The 22,219-nt window shown below is 35.4% G+C and overlaps 1 protein-coding gene across 7 annotated transcripts in view; it reads left to right on the top strand.

Moving 5' to 3' along the window:
- WASF1 (WASP family member 1) overlaps positions 1-22,219 on the top strand; it is a 70,680-nt gene that overhangs the window by 14,906 nt on the left and 33,555 nt on the right. The window contains exon 1 of one of the 7 annotated variants that reach the window (XM_045499263.1): positions 20,994-21,007. The exons of the other annotated variants lie outside the window; for them this stretch is intronic. The gene's annotated coding sequence lies outside the window, so the exon portion shown is untranslated. Of the gene's footprint in view, positions 1-20,993; positions 21,008-22,219 lie in introns of those variants that run through there. 7 annotated transcript variants of the gene reach the window in all.

Genomic DNA, 22,219 nt, shown 5'->3' with positions numbered 1-22,219 from the left:
TGACTTAGTATTTACAAGGTGGGAATTAAAAGGAGAACTAGAAGAGGATGGTGAAAGTGTGATCAGAAAGGATATACTGTGTTGCATTCTGATATGACTGTTCTATTGGGACCAGGAGGTGTAAGGTGTTGTAGGCCGGGGCACTTCTCCTTTGAAGAGGAATATGAAATGCTAGTGACGTAGGAGGGGAAGCAAACCCAGAAGTATGTTGATGGTTTTGAAAATAGAGGAGAATGAAATGATTACAAGGACTTTGATAAGGACAAAAATTTTTATAATGAGGAATTGAAGGGGTAGGATAAAATGTTTAAATCAGAAAGGAACATTTCAGATACGGAGGTCTTTGAGGTAGAACTGTGTAAGAATCTGTACACAGACACTTGATGTATTTAGTAGAAGGGAAGGTGCTAACTCTTCAGTCCTCAGGTCTGGAAGTACTGACAGTGGAGCCCTCAAGAGAAGTGGGGTATACTTTGAAAAGCCTTATTCTAATCTTTATGCTTCTAACACTTGATTTGGGGTTGGCAAAAGTACATGCCGTGTCATTTGAGGTGGGATTCTTCAAGGGAGGAAAGGGGTCATGGATTACTAGTGAGTGTTCAATTATAAATGTATTCTTTTTCTTGCTTGCAGTAATAAATCTTTTTTCACTGTGATAGAGGCAGCCAACATCTGTATACCTTATGTATAGTAGATCAGTGTTAATGTCATAAAAATCATCATTTTCATGGTCAGTCTAGTGATGGAAGTAAATAAAATAAAACATGTCTCTTTACCAATTTGTATATAAAGGACTTAGTTTCATTCATTAGCATTAAAAAGAAAATGTAAGTTTCTTTTTTTGTAATGTTATACTAAATACAGAAAGATGACATTAATGACCTGTCATCAGTTGAACATGAATTTTAATATATATTCCTTGTAGTAGTGATGGATTTATGATTCTCCAACTAATTTTAAATTCATTAAATTCACTCATTAAAAGTCTTACTGTTATATGAGAGGTCATGTTAGGAGCAGAAACTGCTGGTTAAAACAGTATTTACTGTAATATCCTTGTGGAGTCTTCTGTAGGGTAAAATGAAATGATTGTTATAAAAGGGCTTTTGAGACAAGTTTCTATTAATATAGGTTGTTACTGTTATAGACCACAGGACTAGGACTGTAGATAAGGCCATGATTTATGTTTTTTTATGAAATATTTAGTGTGGTATTTAAATGTTTTTAATGTAATAAATGACTAAACACTAAGTATTTGTTTTAGTACTCATTAATTTTTTAGTATTTTTAATTTTAAAGTAACTCCCTAACCAGTCATATTGAACTTAAAGAAAGATGGTGACGATTTATTGAAAATTAAGTTACTTACTTTACGTAACTTTTTTATTTCTATTTGAATCTGTTTTCGTCTGCAGCTGTGTCCCCAAATAATGGTAAAATTATCTATAGTTGATTCTATTTGAGGCTGACAGTAAAGCATATAAATTCTCCAAGTTAGATATAGATATATCTCACTTTAAGAGAATTTGATATGAAATCATTAATGGAGTGAGTATAACTAAAAATAAGAAAAAAAGATCCAAGGACTAAGTCCTGCTTGGAGTACTCTAAGATTTAGACATACAGAAAATGAGGAGAAGGTGATAGGAAGAAAACCAGGAACTTGAGGTCTTCTGAAAGCCAGATTAAGAAAGTATTTTCAGGGGCGCCTGGGTGGCTCAGTCGGCTAAGTGTCCAACTTCGGCTCAGGTCACGATCTCGCGGTCCATGAGTTCGAGCCCCGCGTCGGGCTCTGTGCTGACAGCTCGGAGCCTGGAGCCTGTTTCGGATTCTGTGTCTCCCTCTCTCTGACCCTCCCCCGTTCATGCTCTGTCTCTCTCTGTCTCAAAAATAAATAAAAGTTAAAAAAAAAATTTAAAAAAAAAAGTATTTTCAAGGAGTGAACAACTGTGTCAGATGTAGTTAAGAGGTTGAGTGAGACGAGGCCTGAGAATTAACTTCTGGTTAGAAAATATAGCCATGTTGAGATGGTTTGGTACAATGCTGGGAATAAAAGCCTTTATGAGACAGATTTAAGTGAGAATTAGAGGAGAGAATCAGAGACCTCATTCAATGAATATTGCCATAAAGGAGTGGGGGGAAGAAATGGGGAGAAGGGCGCAGGGTTGGTAAGTTTGCTCCATGGAGAGTTTGGGACCAAGAAAGATTTGTTTCTGTTTTTGATGTTTTTTTTTTTTTTTTAAGAAGGATGAAATTATAGCATGTCTCTATGTTGATGGCAGTGATCTAGTAGAGGGGAAAACAGTGATGCGGAAGAAAGAGAGGATAATTAATCCCTACTGCTTAAATAGGATTTGGGGACTGGTCTGGAACTTTGCCATGTGAAATGGTTTCTGTGGAGAAATATTTGACTTTGACATAGGAAAATTACAAAGTCTAGTCATCCAGCTCATCTTCTATTTTATAGCTGTGGATTATTTTTAGTGATGGGATGGAAATTGTTAAAGTTGCACACTTCCCAGTTTTCCATTGTGACTACTGTATTTATTTTCAAGTCAAGAATAGGATTGGCATGTGGAGAGAAGATAGCAAAACTCCTTCATCTACCTGAGCTTGTCTGAATTTGCACTATGTTTTAATCCATTAGTCTTCAAAATTTTTTGCTTGCATGTTTCCAGAAGAATTTTTGACAGTGTTCTCTTGCACATTGATGTCTAATATTACTATCATAAGTTTAAATCATCAATTGTTTTGTTTATAGGTGGTAGGAAATAAGCATTTTATAGCATGACATGAGTATTGACTCTATTGAATAAATAATGCTATTTGATTAAATGGATGTTTGATAGCTTTATTGAAATGTAATTGACATAAAATAAATTGCACAGTTGGATAAATTTTGACTTAAGGATGCTTTCCTGAAACTATCATGTCAAGATAATGAATCCCCCCAAATTTACTAGTCTTCCTTTGTAATTTCTGCATCCTACCTCTCCCTGCTCCTTCCACTAACCTCTCCAACCCCACTCACCCCCACCCCCACCCCAGGCAACCACTGATCTATTTTCTGTCACTATAGGTTAGCTTGCATTTTCTGGAACTCTATAGGAATGGAATCATATAGTATATGTTCTTTTTTGTTTGGCTCTTTTCAGTCCGCATAATGATTTTAAGATTCACCCATGTTGTTTCATCCATAATTATTAGTTCATTTTATTTCTGAATGCTATTTTATTGTATGAACAGTATTCCATATAACAGTTTGTTATTCATTCATCTGTTGATGGACATTTGGGTTGTTTTCAGGTTTGAGCTATTGCAAATAGTCATTGTTTAGACATATGCTTTCATTTCCCTTGAGTAAATAGATGGAAGTGGAATGGCTGGGTCATATAATAGGCATTTGTTTATCTTTATAAGAAGGTGCCAAAGTGTTTTTCAAAGTGATTGTGCCATTTTATATTTCTACGAGCAAGTTATGAGTTCAGTTGCTCCACATCCTCACCATTCTATTTACTTTTGAAAAATTTTTAAATGTTTTATTAGTTTTTGAGAGAGAGGGCAAGTGGGGGAGGGGCAGACAGAGGGGGAGACACAAAATCTGAAGCAAGCTCCAGGCTCAGAGCCTATCAGCACAGAGGCCTATGTGGGGCTCAAACCCACAAAGTGTGAGATCATGATCTGAGCCAAAGTCGGATGCTTAACCGACTGAGCCACCCAGGTGCCCCCTCACCATTCTGATTTTAGCCATTCTAATAGGTTTGTAGTGGTATCTCATTATGGCTTAAATTTGCGTTTCCCTAATGAGTAACGATCTTGATCGTGTTTTCATATGCCATTTGTATATTTTCTTTTGTAAAGTATCTGTTCAAATCTTTGGCCATTTATCTATTGGCTTATTTTCTAATTGAATTTGAAGAGGTTTTTTTTCTTTTTTCCTTTTTTTTAATTCTGGATACATGTGCTTTATCAGACAGTAGATTTGCAAATATTTTCTCTTGACCTGTGGGCTGTTTCTTCATTCTCTCTTTTTTTTTTTTTTTTAGTTTTTTTTAATGTTTATTTATTTTTGAGAGAGAGACAGAGGGCAAGAAGGGGAGGGGCAGGAAGAGAGGGAGACACAGAATTCAAAGCAGGCTCCAGGCTCTTGGCTATCAGCACAGAGCCCAATGCGGGGCTCAAACTCACGAACCATGAGATCATGACCTGAGCTGAAGTTGGACGCTTAACCGACTGAGCCACCCAGGCGCCCCTGTTTTTTCATTCTCTTAACAGTGTCTTTCAAAGAGCAGAAGTTCTTAATTTTGATGTATTCCAATTTAATAGCTTTCACTTTATGGATTGTACTTTTGGTGTTATATCTAAGAAATCTTTACCTAACCCAAGGTCACAAAGTTTTTTTTCTAAGAAGTTTTATTACTTTATATTCTACATTTAGCTCTATGACCCATTTATGCATGGTTATGAGGTAAAGATCAAAGCTTTTTTTTTTTTTTTTTTGATGTGAAAAATTGACTACATATATGTGGGATTATTTTTATAAGTATTGAAGTCCAGTAGTATAAATCATTCAATAGTGTTTCTGTTTTTCAATAGGCTATGTAGGTTACTTACTTCTTGAATGAACCTTAATAGCTGTGTCTTTCAAGGAATTTGTTCATTTCACTGAAGATGTTGATTTATTGGGATAAGTTGTTTATAATATTCCCTAACTATTCTTTTTAAAAATATATATATTTAAGTAATCTCTGCACCCAATGTGGAGCTCGAACTCTCAACCCTGAGATCAAGAGTCACATGCTCTTCTGATTGAGCCAGCAGGCATCCCTCCCTAACTATTCTTTAATATCTGTAGAATCTATAGATAAGAGTTGTTATCACGCCATTGATTCTGGATACTGGCAATTTGTATCTTGTTTTTTCTTCCCTGATCAGTCTGGCTAGTGGTTTATCAGTTTTATTGATGTTCTCAAAGAACCAGCTTGTGGTTTCATTTTTTTTCCTCCGTTACTTTTCTGTTTTCTATTCCATTGACTTCTCTCTAATCTTTATTATTTCTTCTTTTTTGCTACTTTGAAGTTAATTTGCTCTATTTTTTCTAGTTTTCTTGAGGTGAATATAGTTGAGACCATTCATTTGAGACTTTTCTTCTTTTCTAATAAAGACATTTTAGTGCCGTAAATCCCCTCTGTGTACTGATACTTTACTACTAGTTTAACGCCTTCCCTCAAATTTTGATATGTTGTTTCCATTTTCAATTAGTTCAAAATAACTTCTAATTTTTTTATTTTTTCTTTGACTTGGGGTTATTTGGAGATATGTTTTGTTTCCAAATATTTATATATTTTCTAAGTATTTTTATGTTGATTTATAATTAGATTGTGGTCAGAAAACACACTCTGTAAGATTTGAATCTTTTAAAATTCATTTATTCTTAGCACAGAATGTGGTCTCTGTTGGTAAATGTTACTTGTATACATGAAAAAGTATGTAGTCTGTTTTGAAATAGGATGTTCTATAAAATTCAATTAGGTCAAGTTTGTTGATGATGTTCTTCAAGCCTCTGTATTGTTTTCTGTCTACTTGTTCTGTCATTTTTTGAAAGAGAAGTTGAAATTTCTGACTGTAGCTGTGGCCTTTTAATTTTTTCTTAAAGTTCTATTTTTGCTGTACTTTAAAGCTATTTATAAGTTGCATAAACATTTTAGATTTTTGTGTCTTTGATGAATTGACTTTTATTATTATGAATGATCCTCTTTATCTCTAGTAATAGTCTTTCTCTAAAATTGACTTTGTCTGATATTAATATAGTCATTCCAACCTTTTATTCATTAGCATTAGCATGATATATCTTTTTCCATTCTTTTACTTTTAACCTCTCTGTGTCTTCATATTTAAAGCAGATTTCTTATAGGCAGCATATAGATGGCCCTTACTTTTTTAAATGTAGTTTCACAGTCTCTGCCTTTTAATTGGCACATTCAGATCATTTATGGTTAATACGAATATTGATATGACAGAGTTAAAAAAAATTTTTTATGTTTATTTTTGAGAGAGACAGAGACAGCATGAGTAGGGGAAGGGCAGAGAAAGAGGGAGACACAGAATGCGAAACAGGCTCCACGCTCTGAACTGTCATCCCAGAGCCTGACGCAGGGCTCGAACCCACGAACCATGAGATCATGACCTAAGCTGAAGTCGGATGCTTAACTGACTGAGCCACCCAGGCACCCCAGTATGATAGAGTTTAAATCTATCATTTTTCCATTTGTTTTCTTTCTGTCTTCACTGTTCATCAATCCTATTTATCTCCTTTTTTTGGTCTTCTTTTAGATTGAGTCGTTTTTTTAATGGCTCCATTCTGTCTCCTTTGTTGGCTTAATAGTTATAACTCCTTGTGATATTTTAGTGTTTGTTTTATAGTTTATACTGTACATCTTTGACTTATCGTAGTCTACTGTCCGGTGGAATGGTGAGTTTTTCACAAATTAATTTATCCAGCTTTCAAATTAACATTATGTCCTTTTGGGCTCTTATTTCTTTGGACTTTGAAATCTACCTGATTAAATCCTAGCCACACTAACTCAGTATAGGATAGCTTACACTTCTGTGCCTTAATCTTCTCATCTATAAAGTGGAGTTAAACTCTTTCATACTCTTTTGTGAGATACAAAGCATATAGAATGGTAACTGACCTGTAGCAGTATAATTAGTAGCTACTTTTATGAAAAATCATGTTGGTAAATTATGGTAAGAGCCTAAATGTCCATCAACTGACGAATGGATAAAGAAATTGTGGTTTATATATACAATGGAATACTATGTGGCAATGAGAAAGAATGAACCATGGCCCTTTGTAGCAACGTGGATGGAACTGGAGAGTGTGATGCTAAGTGAAATAAGTCATACAGAGAAAGACAGATACCATGTTTTCACTCTTATGTGGATCCTGAGAAACTTAACAGAAGACCATGGCGGGGGACGGTGGGGGGGGGGGGGAGGAAAAAAAAAAACGGAGCCAAACCATAAGAGACTCTTAAAAACTGAGAACAAACTGAGGGTTGATGGGGGGTGGGAGGGGAGAGTGGGTGATGGGCATTGAGGAGGGCACCTTTTGGGATGAGCACTGGGTGTTGTATAGAAACCAATTTGACAATAAATTTCATATTAAATAAAAAAAGCAGCTAAGCATGTAAATTCTGGGCCTGTGTAAAAAAAAAAAATCACGTTGGTAAAAATGTCGTATGAATTTTAGTTATCTTGACATAATTTTAGTTCTCAACCACCCCAGTTAAAATACCTATAACTTCTTTAGATTAGTCACTGGTCTGCTACTCTTCTCTCTTACCCAATTTGAATCAGTCCTCCTGCCACGTTAATCTTTCTCCAGTGGAACAGCAATTATATGCTGTCATTTCTCTGTTCAAACTATTTCTACCTTACTCACTTTTCTCCCGGATTAAGGACAGACTCTTCATCCTGACAAGCAACATAGCCCATTGTATCTGTCCTTCAGCTTTCTTTAACTGCTCTTATAATTGTATTCAGTATCGCTCAAACTGTAATTCTTTTCTTTCTCCAATATGTACTGTATAGGTGACCCTGAACAATGTGGGTTTGAACTGCACAGGTCCACTTATAAACATTTTTTTATAGTATAGTACTGTAAATATATTTTCTTTTCCTAATGATTTCAACATTTTATTCTCTTTAGCTTCCTTTATTGTAAGATTATAATATATACTACATCTAACATACAAAATATGTGTTAATCAACTATTTATGTTATCAGTAACGCATCTGGCTAATAGTAGACTATTAATGGTAAGTTGTGGGGTAGTCAGAAATTACATGTGGATTTTCGACAGTGCAGAGGTTCAGCACCCTTAATCCCTGCATTTTTCAAGGGTGGTTTCCTGTCTGAATTTGTTGTTGCTGCTTTGTATGTCTGTAAAGTTCTGGGAGCAAGTATGTCTGAAAATTACCTTTTGTAAGGTTTACCAGTGTTCACCTGTCATAATCCTTTGCATCCGTGAAGCCTCTCATCAAATGCCACCTATTTCATGAAGCTTTTAATGATAGGTAGCTGGTTGTGGTCTTTGCACTCATTATTTCTACAGTTATCCTGTGCTTTTCTTATATCACTGCCCTTATACTACCTTGGATGATAGAGATCCAAGATTCCTTATCTGTAATTCTGAAGTCCAAAAGAATGTGAAGGTCAGGAGTATTTTTTTAAACTCATTTGGTGGCTGTGGTGTGCAGAATAGTGGACCCCCAAAGATGTCCATGTCCTAATCCCTGGAGGCTGTGACTGTGTTGCCTTACTTGGCAAAAGGGACTTTGCAGAGGTGATTAAATTAAGTGTCTTAAAATGGGGAGATTAGCCTGGATAATTGAGACAGGCTGAATATAATCACAAGGGTCCATATAAGGGAAAGAGGGAGGCAAGAGAGAGAAGATGTGATGGCAGAATCAGAGGTCAGGGTGATGAGATAACTGGCTCTCAAGATGAAAGAAGGCCAGAAGCCAAGGAATACTGACCGCCTTTAGAAGCTGGAAAAGACAAAGACCAAATTCTTTCATAGATTTTCTAGAAAGAACCCAGCCCTAGACATCTTGGCCTTAGCTCAGGGAGACGTCTGACTTCTAAAACTGTAAGATAATAAATTTGTATTGTGTAAGCCACTGAGTTTCTGGTAATTTGTGATAGCAGCAGTTGGAAATATAGAGTGATAAAGCCTTATTTGAACTGATGTGAGGCTATTGGTAGTCTTCATTTATACCAGTTAGGATAAATATTCATACATTTTACGATATAAATAAGTTTGATCATATGGTACTGGCCTAGACCTTGCTGAGTGGTTATTTAATATGAGTATATGTATTGTATTACCTTTCTAAAATTTGAGAAATTCTAAACATGAAACACATTCATCCCCAAGGGTTTCAAATAAAGGGTTTGTAGACCTAGAGTCATTTACACTAAATAATGTCTCTTTCCCGCTACAAAATTGTAAGCTACATGAGGGCAGAAATTGAGACTTATTGCTCATCTCTTTGTCTCTCAGCTTAATGATTTACAGGCAATAGCATGAAAAACTATTATTAAATTGACCTTAAGTTTCTGTATACACTGTAAGGAGTATAAAATGTGAGAGACTTGGGAACTTCCCAGATCATCTCAGATCCTAGTAAGGGAGATAAGACATATGTTGGCTTATGATTAGGTACCGTAATGTAAATGACCTATAAATAGGATATGGACTGAAATAAAGAGGTGACAATTTAGCTATAACAATGACTACCATTTGTACAGCACCTACTTACTAGGCTCTTAATGTGTATTATTATTATTTTAGTTGGAGTGGAGCTAACACACCATGTTACATTATTTTCAGGTGTATAACATAGTTATTCAACAACTCTGTATGTTATGCTCATCACAAATGTAGCTACCATCTGTCACCATACAATGTTATCACAATATCATTGACTGTATTCCCTAATCCCATGATTTATTTATCTATAACTGGAAAGCTGTAAATCCCACAAAAATCTTGTGGTAAAACAGCTGCTCAGAGATGTTAAATAGCTCTCAATCCTAAAGCTGAGTGGATTGAGATTGGGTTCATTTTTTGAGGAGAGAATGGCGTGAACAAAAATCTGTAGGTGGATAGGCACAGAATATAGAGAGAGAATTAGATTCTCTTTTTTATTATTATTAAATATGAAATTTATTGTCAAATTGGTTTCCATACAACACCCAGGGCTCATTCCAACAGGTGCCCTCCTCAAGACCCATCACCCACCCTCCCCTCCCTCCCACCCCCGTCAACGCTCGGTTTGTTCTCAGTTTTTAACAGTCTCTTATGTTTTGGCTCCCTCCCTCTCTTAACTTTTTTTTTTTTTTTTCCCTTCCCCTCCCCCATGGTCTTCTGTTAAGTTTCTCAGGATCCACATAAGAGTGAAAACATATGGTATCTGTCTTTCTCTCTATGACTTAATTCACTTAGCATAACACTCTCCAGTTAACATCTTATTCAACAAATAACTGTACTTTAGACTGACTACAGTATTATGTAGACATACCTTTTTTTTTTTTTTTTTTTTTTTTTTATGTAGACATACTCTTAAAGAGAATCTAACTCTTGGCTGCTCAGGAACTTAAAAAATTCTGACCTGGGTGGCTCAGTCGGTTAAGAGAATCTAATTCACTTTAAGAGTATGTCTACATTAAAAAAAAAAAAAAGTTATGTCTACGTAATACTTCAGTCAGTCTAAAATACAGTTATTTGTTGAATAAGATGTTAACTGTTTGTCTCTCTAGTTGCTGGGATCTGGGATGATTTTTATTTTTATGTATGTGAATATTTCCCAGATTTTCTTCAAGAAACATACTGATTATGTAATAACCAGCAGCAATAAATATTACTTCACAAAATAAAAGGTTTGTTTTTTCTGAATATAGTGGAGAAACACTTCATTCAATGCTAACTACTATTCAATATATATTTTTTTAATTAGTGACCTACCTAAGTTTAGTTCATTTTATTAATTTACATGCCCTACAGACATGTTATTCCCCTTTACAATAACTGACCTTAGAAATTCCCTCTTTTCAACTACCTACAAACAACCATTATTTAATCTGTTTAAACACAGTTATTGCTGTTATGCCAGAAACAGTGTTGTAATCCTGTCTTTGGAACTACACTGTGCTGTATTTGGGAGTTGGTATGTAAATTTCATGTCTGTATGTTTCAACAGCCTGATACTTAACCTGGTAAATGCTCTTATAGTGAAATAGGAAAAGTGAGGAAAGCCTGTTATTAAGTTACACTAGCAGTGATATGATTTTCCCTGTTTCTAAGTAGCGAACTGCTAATCCTAGATACTCCAGGCACATAGGAACTAGGCTTTATTTGTCTGACAATTAATAATTTAGGTGATGGTAACAGGCATTTATTTTTAGGTAATAAATTGTATTTTCATGTTGGGTGTTGACCCTGGAGACCTTTTCATTTTAATTCCCTGTGGTGAATTTAGTTTTGTCCCTTCTTTCACTATTTGCTGTTGGAAAATAAACCAACATGATGTCATACAGAAAGTAAACATTGCTTATTTTTAAAAGTACTTATTGAACACTTACTATGTAGCAAGTAGTATGGTAACTATTGGGACAGTATGAATGAAACATAGTGTCTACTCTAATTTATAGCCTAGTAGGAAAGATACAAGCAAATATATAAGTTGAAAACATGCTATGAAGAAAACAAATAGGACACTATAATAGGATAACAAGGGGATCTATTTAAGAGGAATTAGGAAAGGCCTTTCTGAGCCTTGAGAAATGAAAAGGAGCCAGAAATGCTAAGGGGAAGCAGTGCATACAAAGACCCTACAGTGGAAAAGAGTGGTGTGACAGAAAAGAGGATAGTGTGACTAGAGCAACAGGGAGAAGGGCTCAAGGTAAGGATGGAAAGATAAGCAGGCTCTTATAGGCTACAGTGAAGGGATTACAGTTATATTAGGGAAGCTATTGTGAAAGGTTTTAAGCAGGAGAAATAACATGATAAGACTTCTATTTTAAAGATATCAATAGCTGCTCTAAGAAGGCAAGAATGGACACAGGGAGATCAAATGTGTCAGTTATGGTCTGAGCAGCTTGATCATGGAGTGTTAGTGGAGATGGAGAGTAGTGGATGGATTTGATAGATATTTTGAAGGTAAAATCAACTAAGTGGTACAAAAGATGTGGGTAATAAGTAGTGGGAGAGGTCAAGAATGACTGATAGGCTTTTGACTTGGGCAATTAAATGCATATTTGTGAATATCTAAGAATACCTGCAGGTGACTCAAATTTGTCATTAGCTATATCGCAGGGTTTGAATGTAAAAAGGAATATGTTCCCATTAAAATAGTAGATTCCAGAAATTTCTCTAAAGATAACCACTCCCCCTATTAATCCTTTATTTTCATGATTCAAGAAGGGCATCTTCATGTGGGGAAAACTTTGAAATAAAGTTTATGAAAGCAGATTATTTTGCTGTATTTCAGTATTTAGTACAGTTACTGACAGACAATAGGCATTCATTGAATGAATTCTTTTTGAAAGAAAAATTAAGTTCCAAGAATCAGTCTGAAAGAAGATGACTCCTGTGCCATGTGAACAACTTCTTATTTAAGTTGATTTGTTCGGCTAGGTGTACTGTACCAAAGTAATCAAGCAAATTTGACTTACATCTCAAATTATAAACTATTTTGTTACGTGACATTATTTAGAGGCTACTCTATGGAGGTGTTAGAGGATCACTAGGATCTTGCAATAGATTTCTAGAAAACATAGGATGATATAGTAGGGGAAAAAACATTGAACTAGGTGATACCTATAAAAACCTCATTTCCAATTTTGATTCAGTTCTGTATAAGTAATAGTATTTTGGTCTAGTTATTACCTTCTTAAACTTCAGTCTCCCTGCATGTAAAGTAGAATAGCCTATCCCTACCCTAAGGACTTTTTGTAAGGACTTAATGTAATGATTAAATACATAAAAACATACACATCTACATGTATGTAGCATTTAGCAAAGTTCCTGGCACAAAGTAAGAGTTTTATTTCCCTAAAAATAAATACATAATACTTAACATAATACCCAATATGTATGTCTGTGGTAGATCGCAAAAATGACCACACTAATTGTGTTGGCTTGGCATACCACGTATTTTTCTCATGAATGTTTCTCTTTTCCCAACTATACCCATGATACTTCTTAAATCTAATTTTGCATTACTGCATCCTTATTCCTTTTCCTTTGATAAAACCTTGGCCTTATCCGTTTGACTCTGGTACATTATTCCCTTTATCTCTAGAATTCATGTTCCTTGCAAGGAACCTACAGGAGGAAGAGGTGCTAGGTCTTCCAGAATACTGTACTCAGATTTTATTGTGCATCCTGATTACCTGGGGATCTTGGTAGAAAGCTGATTTTGATCAGAAGTTCCAGGGTGGGACTAAAATTCTGTAGTTCTTTGAATGAGCAATGCTATAGAAGGTCTAAGCCAGAAGGAAGTAGTTAGAAAAAATATTGCCTTAAAGGAGACTTAAATGATGACATTACTATTTTTTTTAGGTTTATTTATTTAGAGAGAGTTCAGGAGGAGCAGAGTGGAAGGGGGTTGAGAGAGAGAGAGAGAGAGAGAGAATCCCAAGCAGGCTCCATACTGTCAGCGTGGAGCCCAGTGTTAGGCTCAAACCCACAAACCATGAGATCATGACCTGGGCCAAAATCAAGAGTCAGGTGCTTAACCGACTGAGCCTCCCAGGTGTCCCAGTGATAGATAGATCGATATATGTATATATATGTGTGCGTGTGTGTGTGTGTGTGTGTGTGTATGTATAATATATTTAATAAAAGCTCCCTTGCTCCTTCCATCGCATGAAGACACAGCAAGAAGACAGCCATCTATAGAAAAGAAAGGGGGCCATCATCAGACATCTTGATCTTGGACAGCCTTGATCTTTTCTGATCTTGGACTTCCCAGCCTCCAGAACTATGAGAAATAAATTTCTGTTGTTTATAAGCCACCCAGTATATGGTATTCTGTTACAGCAGCTCAGGTGGACTGAGACAATAGTTTGAGTAAGATGAGATAGAGAGGAGACAGATATCTAAATAGAACATATACTCTTAGTTCCTAATATTGCTAGAACCCTCTCAATGACTTTTAGAAAAAAAAAAAAAACATACATAACAAAATTTACCATTTTAACCATTTTGAAAGTGTACAATTCCTTGGGATCAAGTACATTCACATTTTTTATGACTTTTAAGTGGATTTTATTTTTTATAGCAGTTTTAGGTTTACAGCAAAATTGAGCATAAAGTACAGAGAGTTTCCACATTGACCTTCAGGTCATATATGTATAGCCTCCCCCGCTATCAACATTTCAACATCCTGCCACCACAGTGATACATTTATTACAATCAGTGAACCTACCCTGGCACATCATTATCACCTAAAGTCCATAATTTACTTTAGGGTTCAATCTTGGTGTTCTATGTTCTGTAGATTTTGACAGATGTCTGATAACATGTATCCACCATTTTAGAGAATGCCCTAAAAGTCCTCTGTGCTCTGCCTGTTCATCTCTTCCCTCCTCCCTAACCCCTGATAACCACTGATTTTTTACTGTCTCCAGTTTTTCCTTTTTCAGAATGTCATATCATTGGAATTGTACAGTATATAGCCTATTCAGATTGGTTTCTTTCTCTTAGTAATATGCGTTTAGGATTCCTCCATATCTTTTCATGGCTCGTTATTAGCTCATTTCTTTTTAGCATTGGATAATATTCCGTTGTCTCGATATATCATACCCTGTTTATCCATTCACCTGTTGAAAGACATCTTGGTTGCTTCCAGCTTTTGCAATTGCGAATAAAGCTGCTATAAACATCTATGTGCAGGCTTTTGTGTGGACATAAGGTTTCAACTCATTGGGTGTGATCCGCTAGATTATATGGTAAGAGTTTGTTTAGTTTTGTAAGAAATTGCCAAACTTTGACCCAGAGTGGCCGTACCGGTATGTATCCTCACCGGCAGTGTGATTTCCTGTTGCTCCAAATTCTCATCAGCATTTGGTTGGTATTGTCAGTGTTTCAGATTGTGGCCATTCTAATAGGTATGTAGTAGTATATCATTTTAATTTGCAGTTCTCTAATGACTTATGTTGAGCATCTTTGTATATGTTAATTTGCCATCTGTATCTTTTTTTGGCAAACTCTCTGTTTAGGTCTTTTGTCTGGTTTCTAACTAGGTTGTTAGTTTTCTTACTGTTGAGTTTTAAGAGTTCTCTATATATTTTGGGTAACAGTCCTTTTTCAGTCTTCTGTGAATGTTCTCTCCCAGTCTATGGCTTGTCTTCTCATTCTCTTGACAGTGTCTTTCACAGAGCAGAAGTTTTTAATTTTTGTAAAGTCTAGCTTATTTTTTTTATGGATCTGGCGTTATATCTAAAAAGCTATTGCCAAACTCACGGGCATCTAGATTTCTTTCTGTGCTATCTTCTAGGAGTTGTATGGTTTTGCATTTTACATTTAGGTCTGTGATCCATTTTGAGTTAATTTTTGTGAAGGGTGTAAGGTCTGTGTCTAGATTAGACTTAATTATTATACTAGTTTTTGTAGCATGTGAATGTTCAGTTGTTCCAGTGACATTTGGTGAAAAGACTATCTTTGCTCCATTGTATTGCTTCTACTCCTTTGTCAAAGATCATATATTTACGTGAGAGTCTTTCTGGGTTCTGTATTTATTTGTTCCATTGATCTATTTGTCTGTTCTTTCATCAATACTACAGTTTTGATGACTGTAGTTTTATAGTAAATTTTGAAGTCAGATAGTATCAGTCCTCTAATAACTTTGCTCTTCTTCAATATTGCAATGACTGTTCTGGTTTTTTGCCTTTCTGTGTAAGCTTTCTAATCAGTTTGTAAATAGCCACAAAATAACTTGCTAAGATTTTAATTAGGATTGCATTGAGTCTATAGCTCAAGTTGGGAAGAGCTGACATTTGACAGTATTGAGTCTTCCTATCCATGAACATAAAATTTGTCTCCACTTACTTAGTTTTCCTTTGATTTTTAAAAAAATGTTTATTTTTTTGAGAGAGAGAGAGCAAGTGAGCGTGCACATGAATGGGGAGGGGCAGAGAGAGAATCCCAAGCAGGCTCCAGGCTGTTAATGCAGAACCCAGTGTGGGGCTCCACCTCCCGAGCGGTGAGATCATGACCTGAGCAGAAATTAAGAGTCAGATGCTTAGGGGCGCCTGGGTGGCTCAGTTGATTAAGTGTCCAACTTGGGCTCAGGTCATGATCTTGCAGTCATGAGTTATAGCCCTACATCGTGCTCTGTGCTGACAGCGCAGAGCCTGGAGCCTGCTTCAGATTCTGTGTCTCCCTCTCTCTCTACCCTTCCCCCATTCATTCTCTGTCTCTCAAAAATAAATAGAAACATTAAAAAAAATTAAAAAGAGAGATCTTAACCGAATGAGCCACACAGATGCCCGTCTTTGACTTTTTTTTTTTTTTTTTTAAATCAGAGTTTTGTAGTTTTCCTCCTACAGATCTTGTATGTATTTCATTAGATTTATACCTAAGTATTTTGAGTTTTGGGGTGCTTATGTAAGTGTGCTTTTAATTTCAAATTTTAATTTTTTATTGTTGGTATATAGAGAAACAGTTGAGTTTTGTATATTAACCTTACATGCTGCAACCTTGCTGTAATTGCCCAATAGTTCTAGGAGTTGTGGATTTTTTTTCCTGATTCTTCTGTATCTTCTATGTATATAATCATGTCATCTGCGGATAAAGACAGTTTTATTTCTTCCTTCTCAATCTGTATAATTTTTCTTTTCTTATTGCATTAGCTAAAACTTCAGTATATTGTGATGAGGGGACATCTCTTCCTTTGTCCTTGATCTTGGCGGGAAAGCTAGTTTCTCACCATTAAGTATGATATGAGCTGTAGGTTTTTTGTAGATGTTCTTTATCAAGTTGAGCAATTATCCTCTGTATCCTCTGTTTGCTGAGAAGTTTTATCATGAATGGGTGTTAGATTTTGTCAAATGTTTTATCTGCATCTACTGATGTGATAATGAGATTTTTCTTCTTTAGGCTATACATGTGATGGATTATATTAATTGATTTTTAAATATTGAATCAGCCTTCCATAACTGGAATGAATCCCACTTGACTGTGGTATATAATTTTTAATACATTTTTTAATTCACTTTGCTAATTTTACTGAGTTTTGCATTTGTATTCATGAGAGATACTGGTCTGTAGTTTTCTTGAAATGTCATCTGCTTTTTGTTTTAGTGTAATGCCAGCTTCCTAGAGTTAGGGAGTATTCCCTGTGCCTCTTTTTATGACTTTTGAAGCAAGAAATATGCTGTCTGCCTTGCATATCTTAGTTTATATCTTACTTGTCTTGAGAATACTGTACAATGAAAAAGTGAAATGTGATTATGTCAGAGTGGGCTCTCATAGAAGAGTAATCATGGAAAAAATAGGAGATGTGAAGTATAATTTATGTCCACCCAAATAGAAATTTTTTTTCATATCTAGTCATTCTTTATGTGTTGACATTACCTTTACTCGTTAAAAACACTTTGAATTAGTTTTCTTAAATGTGCTCAAGTTCCCAATAATCACTTCAGATAGGTCAGTGACACAGATAGAATTCTGAATTTCATCACTCATTTGTATTCTTTAAAAATTGCCTAACAATTTGGATGTAAATTTAAAAATAAATAAATAAATAAAAATTGCCTAACAGTGAACTTTGAATTTAGTAAGCTCAGTTGGTGGTAACCAAATCCTGTCATTATATGCTTGGTTTTGGACCCCTTTTCTTTATTTGCTTATGTGTATAAAATATTAGTTGAAGACTTCCCATATAGGCTAGGTTCTTGCTGAAATGTGGTCCTTCCATTGAGGTTAGGTTAAGGCTGTGCTGTGGCTCTTGCTGTCGTATAGTCTGTTCATAGAAAGTTAAATGACATTACTCATCATAGTAAATAAGAAATCTGGAATTCAGACATCTTTATAATGTTAAATGTAACGTGTATGATACTGTATTTTATTAGGCATATAGGCAACAAAAACCATTGAAAAATGTGTTGAAAACTAAGTAGAATTTTAAAAGAAGGGATTTAAAGTCTTTGCCTATCAACTCATCTTCCTGCCTATCAAACAGTTTGTAGACTCCACTTCTTGGACACTTCTTCAGATACAAGAGATGTCACAGCTTCTCCTGAAATTTACTTTTGAAAGTCAGAATAATCCCTCTCATTTTTCACTGCTTTAAGTACGCTTAACTCTTCTCCCACCTCTCATTCCCCCCAGGTCTTTAAAACAAACTTATGTATATTACCCAAGAAAAACAACATATATGTCCACACACAAACTTATACAAAGTGTTCATTGTAACTATTTGCAATAACTCAAAACTGAAAATAATCCAAATGTCCGTCAACAGATGAATAAACAAACTATGATGCATCCATACAATGAAATACTAGTCAGTAAAATGAATGAATTATTGATACATGGAACAGCACTGATGAATCTCAAAATCATTACGCTGAATGGAAAGAAGGCAGGCAAAAAGAAAAAGTAAATACTTTATGATTCCATTTATGTAGAATTCTACAACAAGCAAACAAATCTATAGTGACCAAAGGCAAGTTAGTGGTTGCTTGTGGACAGGGATAGAGGGAGGGATTACAAAGAGACACAGAAAGTTTAAGGGGTGACTGGTGATTTCTCAATGTTAAACTGTTAAAACTTTTAAAACTGATCCAACAGTACACTTTAAGTATGTACAGTGTATGAGTTTTCTGTTGCTGCTTAATGAGTTAACCACAAATTTAACAGATTAAAACAATTCCTATTAATTATCTAACAGTTTTGTATGTCAGAAATCTGGGTGGGCTTGTCTCTTTTTCTGCTTAGGGTCTCACAAGGCCAAAATCAAGGTGTCAACTGAGTTACATTCCTTTCTGGATGCTTTGGGGAAGAATCAGCTTACAGGCTTATTCAAGTTGTCAGAACCCATTTCCTGCAGTTTTGGAATTGAGGTTCCTGTTTTATTCCTGGCTGTTAGCCAGAGGTTGCTCTTGGCTTCTAGAGGCCACACTCAGGTCTTTTTCAAGTGGCCCCTTCCATCTTCAAGCCAGCCATGGCCTGGTGAATCTCCCTCATGCTTTGAATCTCTTCCTCTTCTGCTATCAGTGGAAAATATGCTGCTTTTAAAGAGCTCATGTGATTAGATTAAGCCCACACATATAATCTCCCTATATTAAGTTAGCTGATTAACAGCTATAATTACATCTTCAAAATCTCTCTTAACACACAATGTAATAGAATCATAGAAGTAGCACTAGGGGCAGGAGATTTGAGGGCCATTCTAGAATTCTGCTTATTACATGTAGTATATCATGCTTCATTTATACCTCAATAAAGTTTATATATTTTTTCCTAAAAATATGACAAAAAGACCTGAAAATAATAGTAATGATAATAATAAATACTTGCAGAGGGATGATTGTGAGACTCAAATAAGATGTAGATTGATTATTCTCACTGATTTGATTTAGCATAGCATTTCCATGTCCCCAATAGGGCTAAAATGTTAATAATGTTTATATTTGTATTTTCTTTCACCGGTCATGAGAGAAAACAGAGAAGTGAAGAAGTAACTAAGAATTGAACATGGTTGAAAAGAGGTTATTTTATAAGTTTCACAAGTTCTTGACTCAAAATTGTGATTAATACTGTGACTTAATGTAGGTCTATAAATCTAAATTTAATATTTTTAAATCCCTATTTTTAAATTAAATTTGTATAATAAATGACTTAGGGTAGCTGTACATTTTGTTGATCCTGTTATTAGTTAGACCAACCATAGAATTCTTGACTTTTTTATAGAAATCTTACATTACAGAATGTAGGGAATACTGTTTCTTTATCTACTGATTGTTTACTTCCAGAAAAGATTAAGTCAAGAATAATTTATTTAGTATTTCATTATACTTATTATTTAATGGCCTTTAGAAATTAAAAATTTTGATTAGATGAAATTTTAGAATATAATGTGGTTAGTCTTGCTTGAGTCATCAAGTTACTAGTGTATACCAGGTGTTAGCAAGGATGTCAAACAACTGGGATTATCATAAATTCATGGTGGGACTATAAATTAACATTATTTACTAAAGCTATACGTACATAAGTATATATTTATACCACATGTGTGATGCAGCAGTTTACTGCCTTGTCATTCCACATTTAGTCCATAGGAAACAGTAAAATCTCTTTAAAATTCTCAAAAATCAAATGTTTGTGATCTTTTTACTCCTTAAGAAGAATCATGTGTTCTTCATTGAATATCAAAGTTCACAATCTTCAATTTGACTTCATTTTTGTTTATCTTTTATTTCTACCTTTGTGTACCTTTCCAGCAAGTTTCCTTATTTTTCTTCCCTTACACCTGACCTAATGTATCTTGTCTCCTTGCCATTTTATCCATCTTGGGCCTCAGTGCCATCCAGTAGAACTTTCTGCAGTAATGGTGGAAGGTTCTATAACTGTGTTGTCAGATGTGGCAACCACAAGCCATATGTGGCCTTTGAGTACTTGAAATGTGGCTAGTGTGACTGAAAAAACCTGATTTTTAAATTATTCATTTAATTTTAATTTAGCTACATGGGGCTAGCAGTTAATATAGTCTGTATCAGTATTGTCTTCCTAACCTTTGTAGATTGTTTTGATTATATTCTCTCTGCATACCTAATAATTTATTTTATCCTACTTTTATTTATTATTTTATTAAAAATGTTTTAACATTTATTTATTTTTAAGAGACAGAAAGACAGAGCATGGGCAGAGAAGGAACCACAGAGAGAGGGGGACAAAGAATCCAAAGCAGCCTCCAGGCCCTGAGCTGTCAGCACAGGGCCCATTGCAGGGCTCAAACCCACAAACCATGAAATCATGACCGGAGCTGAAGTTGATGCTTAACTGACTGAGCCACCCAGCCTTCCTATCCTATTTTTAAACCTTAGCCATCCATATGTTCATTTTTAATTTTTTAAACTTTTTGGCATATATCTTTGCTTCCTGATTATCTTGTAAGCTTTTGGGTTAGTGAAGGTATTTTACTTCTTTTATATCTCTTTTACCACCTATATTTTGATCATAGTACATAATCTGAAAGTATTTGTTGATGGAGGTAGTCACTTGGGAATTGGGGAACTTCAGAATAACCACTGAATGTTTTTTAGGGTATTGTGAAATTGGGGAGACTCAAGAATACAAAATGGATTTTTAAAATAGTAACAGATTAAGTATAGAACAGTAGATTACAAATCTGGAAACCTAGGGCCACCTACGCGGCTCAGTTGGTTAAGAGTCCAACTCTTGATTTCGGCTCAGCTCATGATTTCACCGTTTGTGACTTCAAGCCCCAAGTCGGGCTCCACACTGGCAGTGTAGAGCCTGCTTGGGATTGCCCCCTGCCCTCTCTTTGCCCCTACCCTGCTCACTTGCACTCTCTCTCTCAAAATAAATAAATAAACTTAAAAAAAAATCTAGAAATTTAAAATCTAATCATAGCTGTGCTGTTAATTTTGTTAATAACATAGACAGGTTTCTTTTTCAGGTGAATTTGCTCATCTACAAAACGAAAGATGAATTATTTGGCTTTTAATATCTTTCCCAGCTTAAGATTCTTAAAATTAGTAGGTTTTTCTGAATTGAAAACTATTAACCATGGAGAATAATGTTGGTACTAGTTTTTGTTTAAGTGTATTTTTGATTAAGTGTGTTTTTTGAAAAATAAAGTTATTTTGAGAAAGAGAGAACATGGGAGGAACAGAGTGGGAGGGAGAGAGAGAATCCCCAGCAGCATCCTCACTGTCAGTGCAGAGCCTGATGTGGAGCTGGAACTCACAAACTTGGGATCATGACCTGACCCGAAACCACGAATCCAACACTTAACTAACTGAGCCACCTACACACCCTGATTCTAGTTTTATTTTATATTTTTAAAATGTTCAGGAAGAGAAGGTACATGCTGAAATGGCCAGGTTTGAGATGTCAGAACACTCCTATGTGTGGTAAAATGCCAAGATAAAAAATTATGTGATGACTAAGATTGGGCAGGAAAATAGCAAATCAGCTTTTTTTAATACATTTTTTAATGTTTATTTATTTTTGAGAGACAGAAACAGAGCATGAGTGAGTGAGGGAGGGACGGAGAAAGGGAGGGAGACACAAAGTCCAAAGCAGGCTCCAGGCTTTGAGCTGTCAGCACAGAGCCCGACACAGGGCCCTCACGAGCCGTGAGAGCATGACCTGAGCCAAAGTCTGACACTTAACCGACTGGGCCACCCAGGCGTCCCCAGATCAGCTGCTTTATAGCAAACAGTAAATACAATTAGAAAAATAAAACTATATTCAAATGACTATTTATTCCAAGTAATTAGTTACAAATCCAGGAATAAAATTTATGAGAGAATGTGAACATGTTACAATGAAGGAAACAACTTAACTGGAAGTCAGAGTTGAGATTATTATTCCTCCAATGCAGGTAATTAGTAGCTGTAGGACAATATGTGGTAAAGTTTGAAAGAGTATTTACTTCCGCATGCCATAACATC

This window comes from Leopardus geoffroyi, chromosome B2 (assembly GCF_018350155.1).
Source record: "Leopardus geoffroyi isolate Oge1 chromosome B2, O.geoffroyi_Oge1_pat1.0, whole genome shotgun sequence".
Lineage (NCBI taxonomy): Eukaryota > Metazoa > Chordata > Mammalia > Carnivora > Felidae > Leopardus > Leopardus geoffroyi.
This window is presented reverse-complemented; position numbering and strand designations above follow the sequence as displayed.